At 46.6% G+C, this 8,208-nt stretch overlaps 2 non-coding genes across 2 annotated transcripts; both read left to right on the forward strand.

The window, feature by feature from the left end:
• TRNAN-GUU (transfer RNA asparagine (anticodon GUU)) lies at nucleotides 1-74 on the forward strand. Its single transcript has one exon. It is a non-coding gene; the product is annotated as a tRNA-Asn (tRNA).
• Nucleotides 75-7,843: 7,769 nt separating this feature from the next.
• Nucleotides 7,844-7,915, forward strand: TRNAH-GUG (transfer RNA histidin (anticodon GUG)). Its single transcript has one exon. It is a non-coding gene; the product is annotated as a tRNA-His (tRNA).
• Nucleotides 7,916-8,208: the final 293 nt, after the last annotated feature.

Here is an 8,208-nt window from a genome sequence, read left to right on the forward strand (position 1 = left end):
GTCTCTGTGGCGCAATCGGTTAGCGCGTTCGGCTGTTAACCGAAAGGTTGGTGGTTCGATCCCACCCAGGGACGCCAGCGGTAACTTTTAACTTCCTGGGGGTTCTCAACTGCAGCATGACAAACATGGGAAGATGCCTCCTCCCCAGGTCTTACCCGCTCCTCTCATTCATGACCCCTCAGCTGGCAACTGCCACCGGACTCCCGGATCCCACGTTCAGACTATCCTCTGGAATGACTGGCTTAGAAACTCAGAAATTTCAGAAACAGAGGCCTAAGAATACACTACTGTTGTGAAGAAATCCTTATTTTGCCCTTTACAGGCTGGGACGAGTAACTTAGACTTTCAGGTGCCTCAAATTTTTTCATTTTTCATAGGAGGCCAATCCCCACCATGTGCCTAGATTCAGTGATTGCCCTATCAGCCATGTTGTAACCAGTTGGATCATTCATCATCATAATTATCCTCTCCATTATTTTCAAAAGAAACCATTTCTTTCTAGGCTGTGCGTGCTTTATTGAACTCTTTTCAAAATGTTTTTAAGATGAGATTCCTCATAGTTTCAGGATTACAAAAAAAGCTGCAATCGTCTTTCTTGTACATAGTTCTTTGGTCACTTGGGCAGATATTTCTTTTTTTTTTTTTTCTTCTTTTTTTTTGAGACAGAGTCTCGCTTTGTTGCCCAGGCTAGAGTGAGTGCCTTGGCGTCAGCCTAGCTCACAGCAACCTCAAACTCCTGGGCTCAAGCGATTCTCCAGCCTCAGCCTCCCGAGTAGCTGGGACTGCAGGCATGCGCCACCATGCCCAGCTAATATATACATATATATATATATATATATATATATTAGTTGGCCAATTAATTTCTTTCTATTTATAGTAGAGAAGGGTCTTGATCTTGCTCAGGCTGGGTTGGAACTCCTGACCTCGAGAAATCCGCCCACCTAGGCCTCCCAGAGTGCTAGGATTACAGGGATGAGCCACCGTGCCTGGCCTCGGGCAGATATTTCTATACTGTAGAGAACTGGATGTCAATTGCTACATTATAGTGTTTATATAGTGCTTCTGATTTTAGTGAATTCTGCAAATTCATCTTCCACAGAAGGGGCACCAAATGATATCCCAATTTCATTCCCAGCTATATCAATGTCCCTTTCTTCATTTACTTGCCAGCATGAAACTTTCTGTACATCTCTCTGTGATATTCTACTAAGGAGAGTGGTGCCCCCCCCCCATTAACTAAGGGGAAGGGACAATAGAAGGACGTTACACCCAAATATTCTGTTTCATACGCTGCACACCTACACTGCTAAGATATGTTAAAATACTCTAATGCCTGCATTAGTTTTCTGTGGTGACCAAGTCACACAGGAGAGAAGTTGCACCACAGAAACCTTTGTGGTAGCTTTCTGCCAAATTGCTTAGCCAAGGGGAGGAAAATCACAATGGTCTCAGACATTTTTTCCTCCTTCCCTTTCTTCTTTACTTACAAACCTAGGTTTACTTTTTATTTCATGAAAACATTCTAATACCAGTTCTCCTTTGCCATGGTTAATTAGTATGCACACAACTGTTCTATTGCATTCCTGGACAGTTTTCTGCAGGTACAACATTCATAAAACTTAGCCTATTTGAAACACATCATTGGAGCCAATAGAATCCTGCACGTGACAGGCACCTTGTGCAAAACTGGACCCTTAGAGCTATTGGCTAATGTTCCCTTGATTCTCCCGTTGAACCTCATGTGCAAAAATTGAGCTCTTTGGCTTTTACATACCACGCATGGTGGTTGGACAATTCCCTCCCCCATCCCCTTTCTCTATCAGTTTTGCATCATTGTTTTCTCCCATGAGTGACATTAATGTGGCTTTCTGGTTCTGATGTTATGAGGTGAATTACTGGGGACAATCTCTGTTGGCTGGTGGTTGACAGGGACTCATTCCCTGATTGTTGGTACATAAAAGCTAATCTGGTCTGTGAGTCTTTTGTGTTTACCTATATATCATTCTGACAATCTGCTGTTTCCTGATATTTGAGAGTGCAGCAATGAGAACTTGTTCACATCTTGTCTTTACAATGTTTCGTAAAAATCTTAGGGGCCCATTAGTTGTCAATATCTGCAAATGTGGTGTATCTGTGCTAAGGTTGATCCTCATACACAGTGCCCCCACCGCCATGTGCCATAGGAACTCTGGGTTTGATAAAATGCTATGCCTGAAAGGGATTTTAGCACAGGAAGAAAACTGAATTTATTGCATGCAAGGGGCAGATTTCTTTGATTGTTATATTTTAGTTCCCAAACAGCTGGAAAAATTCAAATAAATGTCCTTTAATGGCTTGCAAAATCACACTGCAGGAAGGATAGGAAAGTCATTTATATCATCTCAAATAGGCAATTGAATCAGCAATGTAAGCACTTCTGATAACTGTACAAATCACGACCTAATAATTTCCAGGAATTTAAACAAGTTTAGCCCTTATTAAGAATGGATGACAAGCAATGGCCTGTAAAATTGTCAGAATCAAAATGCAGTCACTTATGCCAAACCCTAACAAAGTTGAGATGGAGAACTGCAAAGAAGGAGCTCTCATGTACACGTGCCTATGATATGAACTATTACAAGGAGCCTCTGAAAATCACACGTAACCTTACACAAAGGCCACGGTGGAATACTTTTTTGAGCACATCTGCCCAGCAACTGCCTACTGAACCTTGGACTGACCCCACCCTTCTTCTTATTCCTCTGACCGTGGATGATCCTTTCAAAACTCCTCATTGTAACCTTCCTCATTTTGTCTCCTAAAGTTTCCCCTTGTCTCAGCCTCCCTGGATGTGCCTATGATTCCTCACAGTGTGCATATCCCAGATTGCTATCCCCTGTTTATTCCTGAATAGATTCATTTATTTGAAGAACCACTCTCTTTATTGTTGCTTTAAGTTGTAAACTTCATACCCTGGAAAAGAAAATATCCTGCCAGACTCAAAGGCGTCTCACAGAATTTCTTAGATTTCCAGCAATGACAGCCCTCCAGAGATCTGATGGTGCTTAGGTGAGTATTGTTAAAATATACCCTGGCCTCTGTTTCCACCTTAAATGATGTTATATAACACAATTAGATCCTTCCTCTAGTCTTTAGTGGTTCAATCAGGCAAAGCCCTAACTGCACCACAAGTGGCATGTGGCACCTGGAGGTCTTAGGACATGTGACACCACACTTGTCTATTGTCAAATCCCCCATATGCCCAGGCTGGTCTTCCTCATTTTTTTGTACCACTGCACTGTTTCAAGATGCCTAAGGGGCACGGTGACACTGAGGCCAGAAGTTGTGTGGCTGGGCATGTTTGGGAGTTGACACTGGGCCATTTGAGGGGGGCTCCCACCCAGGACAGCCAGATCCATGATCTTCCCTGCTGTCCCCACTGCCCCCTGCTCCTCTGTGCTTTGGCAATAGGCCCAGTGCAGGCCACCACCACAACGTCTAGGTCCAGAGTCACCCATTTCCCTGTCCCCCCCCCATGCTGCAGTTGTGCTCACTGCTAGTCCCCCTAGACCCTGACCTTGGACATGCTGTGGGATGGGCAGAACTGGTGGTACTCTCACCTCACTCTCCTTTCTTGATGCCTCCAGATGTGGCTTCCTGGGGCCAGGGACTATGGACCTGCTCTCCATGCAGCATGTCGCCTACAGAAAGGCCTGGCACCTAATCGGCACCCAATAAATGATCAGTGAATGAAGGCATCCTAATCCAGGGTCCTGTGAGAGACCAAGAAATCTACTTGGGCTTCAAGCTTTTTGTCTTTTGAGTAATTAGGATAATGGGAAGATAAAAAAGGCTTGGTTTTCCAAGTTGCCCATTCTTCGGAATGTTTTTTGGGAAAGCTAATTGAGAATCACGTAAGGCTCCCGATTTTGGGAAAGTCTTAAGGGCACCATCTGGAATGATCTCCCCACCCTGTAAGGTGCCCCAGACTCAGCCCTTGAGTCTCCAGGCAGAGAGGAAGGGGAACCCAGGAAAGCTGAAGAAAATGGGTCAGACTGGGGACAGCCAGGAGTATGAGGGACAGAGACAGACAGAGAGACACAGATGAAGTGGGGTGTTGGAAGGTTGGGAGATATGCCTGAGAACTAGCTTTAGTGTGTAAAAGTCAAAGAGTTAAGTTTTACTCATGAGAGTCAACAGAGGAACCAAGGGAAAGTGAGTCCGTAACTCTAAGGATCTGGTCTGCACAAGAGGCACTGTCAGGGGCTGCATGCTGTGGTTCCAGCCATTGGTCTCAAGTAGGATAACTTTTGCAGGGATTTGGGGCTCAAACACTGTGGAGGAAGAATATAGAGACAGTCATCTGCGTGTTCATTCATCCTTGCATAGAAGGGGCAACAGTCATTAGATGGTGTACATCCAAAAAGGCAAGATGCTATTCATAAAAGTAAATGGAAGAGGAACAAATGTCTCAGACTACTGATTTTTTCCTCCCCTGTTTGATAAGCTGCCTGACAGGAAGCAATCTAGGGTCATTCTGGCCAGCTTTCTCTGGACTCCTTTAAGTAGCTCACCAGAGGAAACAAGTACAATTATTGGAAGACTTTCTAAACATGTTGGAAGTTTAGCTGCAGAACATATGCAATGCAGTATCTCTGAGTCATGCCCACCATGCCTTTCTGTTGTACCTTCTGCTCAGTTAGGTCAGGAGGGTGCCACTCCCCTCTTTGGCAGATGGGTTAATGTGTAGAAAGTTTGTTGTGCTGGCAAGAGTCGGAAGGAAGAGGCTCCCTTTGAGTTGGAAAAATACATTGGAATATAAATTGGCATCCCAATTGACTATTGAAGTCAAACTCAGAACATACAAAGCAATGACTTCAGCTTCTGGCAAAGGTGGAGTGACAGATACCCAATTTATTCATGACCTCAAAGCTACCCCCTTCCTTCTCCAAAACAAAGAAACAGACACAAACCCATGGAATTACAGTTTTGGAGACATTGGAAATCGGGCAACAGAGGACAGCAACCCAAGAGAGGAGAAACAAACAAGGTGAGCCCTCCCACTGCTCCAGCTATGGCCTCTGGGCAGTTTCCAGGCCAGGCTCCAGGAGGGGAATCTGAGGCCAAACCCCAGGTGGAGAGTCAGGCAGCTAGAGTTCATGGGACAAAGACCCAATGATGAGAGAGATGGATAGAGAGAAGATCCAAGGATGTGGCATGGGCCACCCTCAAATATTCAGTAGGCAGAGGACCAACTGGCACATGTGTGTACCGAAACTGCCTGAGGCCAAGACAAAAAAAATAAAGCTTCTGAAGGGGTTGTGGAACAGTGCCTGGTATTCAGGCAAGGGAGGAAATCGTACTTGCTCCCCCAACCCAAGTGGACTGCTCATCATTCATAGGCCATTGGGTATAATCCTTAGAAAGGTCTTGCCTTAATAGTGTGAATAATCAACCTAGACTGATCTCCCTAAAAGAAATCAGTAAAGCAAAGGACCCAAAAGGATCAAACTGATCTCAAGTCACTTAAATGGTCGTCCCAGAAAAAGTCCTTGGTAGCTCAAGTTTTATAGGTATACCAAAATAGCCAGTAGACAAGAAGGTAAACTTTACAGTGCCCGACATCCAGTCAAAGAACAACAGGCATGCAAACGAGCAGAAGACCATGACCCACAGTGAGGAGCATAATCAAACAGTTGAAGCTGAACCAGAGCTGACACGATGTGACAACTAGCAGAGGGGACTTTAAAACAGTTACTCTGACCATATTCCATAGGTCTAAAGAGTTACATAGAAATGTACACACATGTTGTACATGGCCCAAATCAAACTTTAGAGACGAAAAACACAGTATTAGAGATGATAAATTCACAGGATGGAGTTAACAGTGGATTACACATTGCGGAAGAAGTGATCAGGGAACACAAAGCCAGGAACAATCATAATCAAATCGCTCAAATCCAGCCAGAAAGAAAAGACATTATACACACACAGGAACAAAGATGAGTATTGCATCAGATTTCTCTCTGCTCTTGAAGAACTCTACCAGAAGCAATGCAAGTGAGAGGAGAGCAAAGCAACATCTTTAAAGTACTAAGGTGTGTGTTTTGGGTGGGGGAGTTAACTTAGAAGTCTATGTAAGAAAAAAAAAATCCTCTGAAAACTGTAAGTGAAATAAGGGCATTTCAAGACATAAAAAAGGGGGAAAGAATTCACCCCCTGCTGCCCCACACTACAAGAAACATCAAAGGAGTCCTCCTGGTGGAAGGAAACGGATACCAGATGAAAATCTGGGTCTACATAAGGAATGAAGAACATCTGAAATGGGCAAGTATATTGGTTATTTTCTTATTATAGAAGTCTCTCTCCCTCTCTCTCTCCCTCTCTCTCTCTTTCTCCCTCTCCCTCTCTCTCACTGTCTCTCAAGAATTTGACAGTTTAAACAAAAGTAATAACAATGCATTGTGGAGTTTCAGCATTTCCTGAAAGCACAAATCACAGCAAGAATAGCATCAAGGCCAGAAGGCGAGTTATACCACCACTTGAAGGCAGACTGTGGTAAGTTAAAGATGTATGCTATAAACCCTAAAGCAATGACTAAAATAACAAAAGAAAGAGTTATAGCTAGTAAGCTAACAAAGGAGAGAAAAGGGAAACATAGAAAACCCGTGTAAACGCTATGTAGAGTAATTGTTCTTTCAGGACCTCTGTCTTGCAGGAATACTAACACCAGTGGCCAGAGATACGTGTAGAAGAATGACGACTACAGCATTAGATGTAATCATAAAATCATAGAACAAATCTGATTTCCAAAAAACATGGCAGGGCTAAATAAATGATAGTAGAAGAAAAATGGAAGGGATGTTTTGTCAACAGGAATTCAGAGGTTAACGGTGATGGTTCTGCTCTTTCAAGGTACGGGGGTTCCCAGACGCCTGGTTTCCTCCCTAGCTCTTTTGGGAGAGCCCCAGAGGGCCTTGGTCATGTTGTACATATACGTGGTCATGTTGTACACAAGACAAGGGGGACAGGAGGGCAATGCAGGTCTCGCTGTTGTCTTTACATGAAAGGATCTGCTAGATGCAAAAAGGGTGACAGAAAACCCGGCGACAGTTTTTCACCTATGTAATAAAGCCACAGGTTCAAACCAGCAACCTTCGGGCTGACCGGCCCACACACCAGGGAGCTGAGCCACAGAAGAAAAGACAACACCTAGTTGTCATCAAAACCTGGATGAGCGTTCCTTCAACGCTAGGCGGAGCCGCTGCCTCTTGCAGGACGACCGTGCAGCTCCCGAAGCCTCGCAAATCCAGAGATGGAGCCTGCGCGTCGCGCTCGCCACCACGGAAACCCGAGTGCTGGGGACTCCCAGCTGCAAGGGCGGCCTTCATAGCCGGCGTCCGGGACTCGCGCGGGGCCGCGACTCCCCCTGCCCGAGCCGCGTGGCTCCGAGGGAAGCTGAACCCCCGGGGCTCCGCGCTGGGCTGTCCCGCTGTCTGCTCCGCCTGCACCCGGCAGCCGCGCCGCCCGCGCCGCCCTCGCTCGCGTCCGCTGCGGCCGGCGGGCGGGAGGGAAAGGCGCAGCCGGGACATGCGAAGAGCCGGACAGAAGCAGGGCAGGCGCGGACCAGGCCCACGACACCTCCAAAGAGGCCTGTGCGAAGACAGGCGGGATTCGGGAATGAGGGTTGTTTTCAGGGTGTACGCGAATGGAGACGAGGGGCGGGAGAACCGAGAGCGGGCATGAAGGAGAGAAAGGCGCGAGGCCCTGTGGCTATCCGGGAACAGGGCAGCGCGGTCATTGCAATGCGTTTCCAACAAATATGTCCGAGCAAGGTCGGCCTCCGCCACTGGCTTTGTGGCGCGCCGTGATCGTATAGTGGTTAGTACTCTGCGTTGTGGCCGCAGCAACCTCGGTTCGAATCCGAGTCACGGCACTAGCTCTCCGTCTCCGGTGGCCCGCCACTTTTGCTCGCCACCGGGCGCCACGCAGATCAGGAGAGGGAAGGAGAACACCGCGAGCTGACCTGGGCCGACCTGGGCCGCAGTTCAAGGGACCAGACCCCTGGGAGCGCTCCTCCGCTCTGTCCTTACAAAGAAAATAATCCCCTCAGCCGTCCTGACGCTGGCTTAACACTAATGCCATAGTGGCCTCAAAACCGGTGTTCCGGGACACATGGTACATTTCACTTGGAGACGTCATTTTATACCGAACCACAACAAGCTTTCA

Source organism: Microcebus murinus, chromosome 2 (assembly GCF_040939455.1).
Source record: "Microcebus murinus isolate Inina chromosome 2, M.murinus_Inina_mat1.0, whole genome shotgun sequence".
In the NCBI taxonomy this organism is placed as follows: domain Eukaryota; kingdom Metazoa; phylum Chordata; class Mammalia; order Primates; family Cheirogaleidae; genus Microcebus; species Microcebus murinus.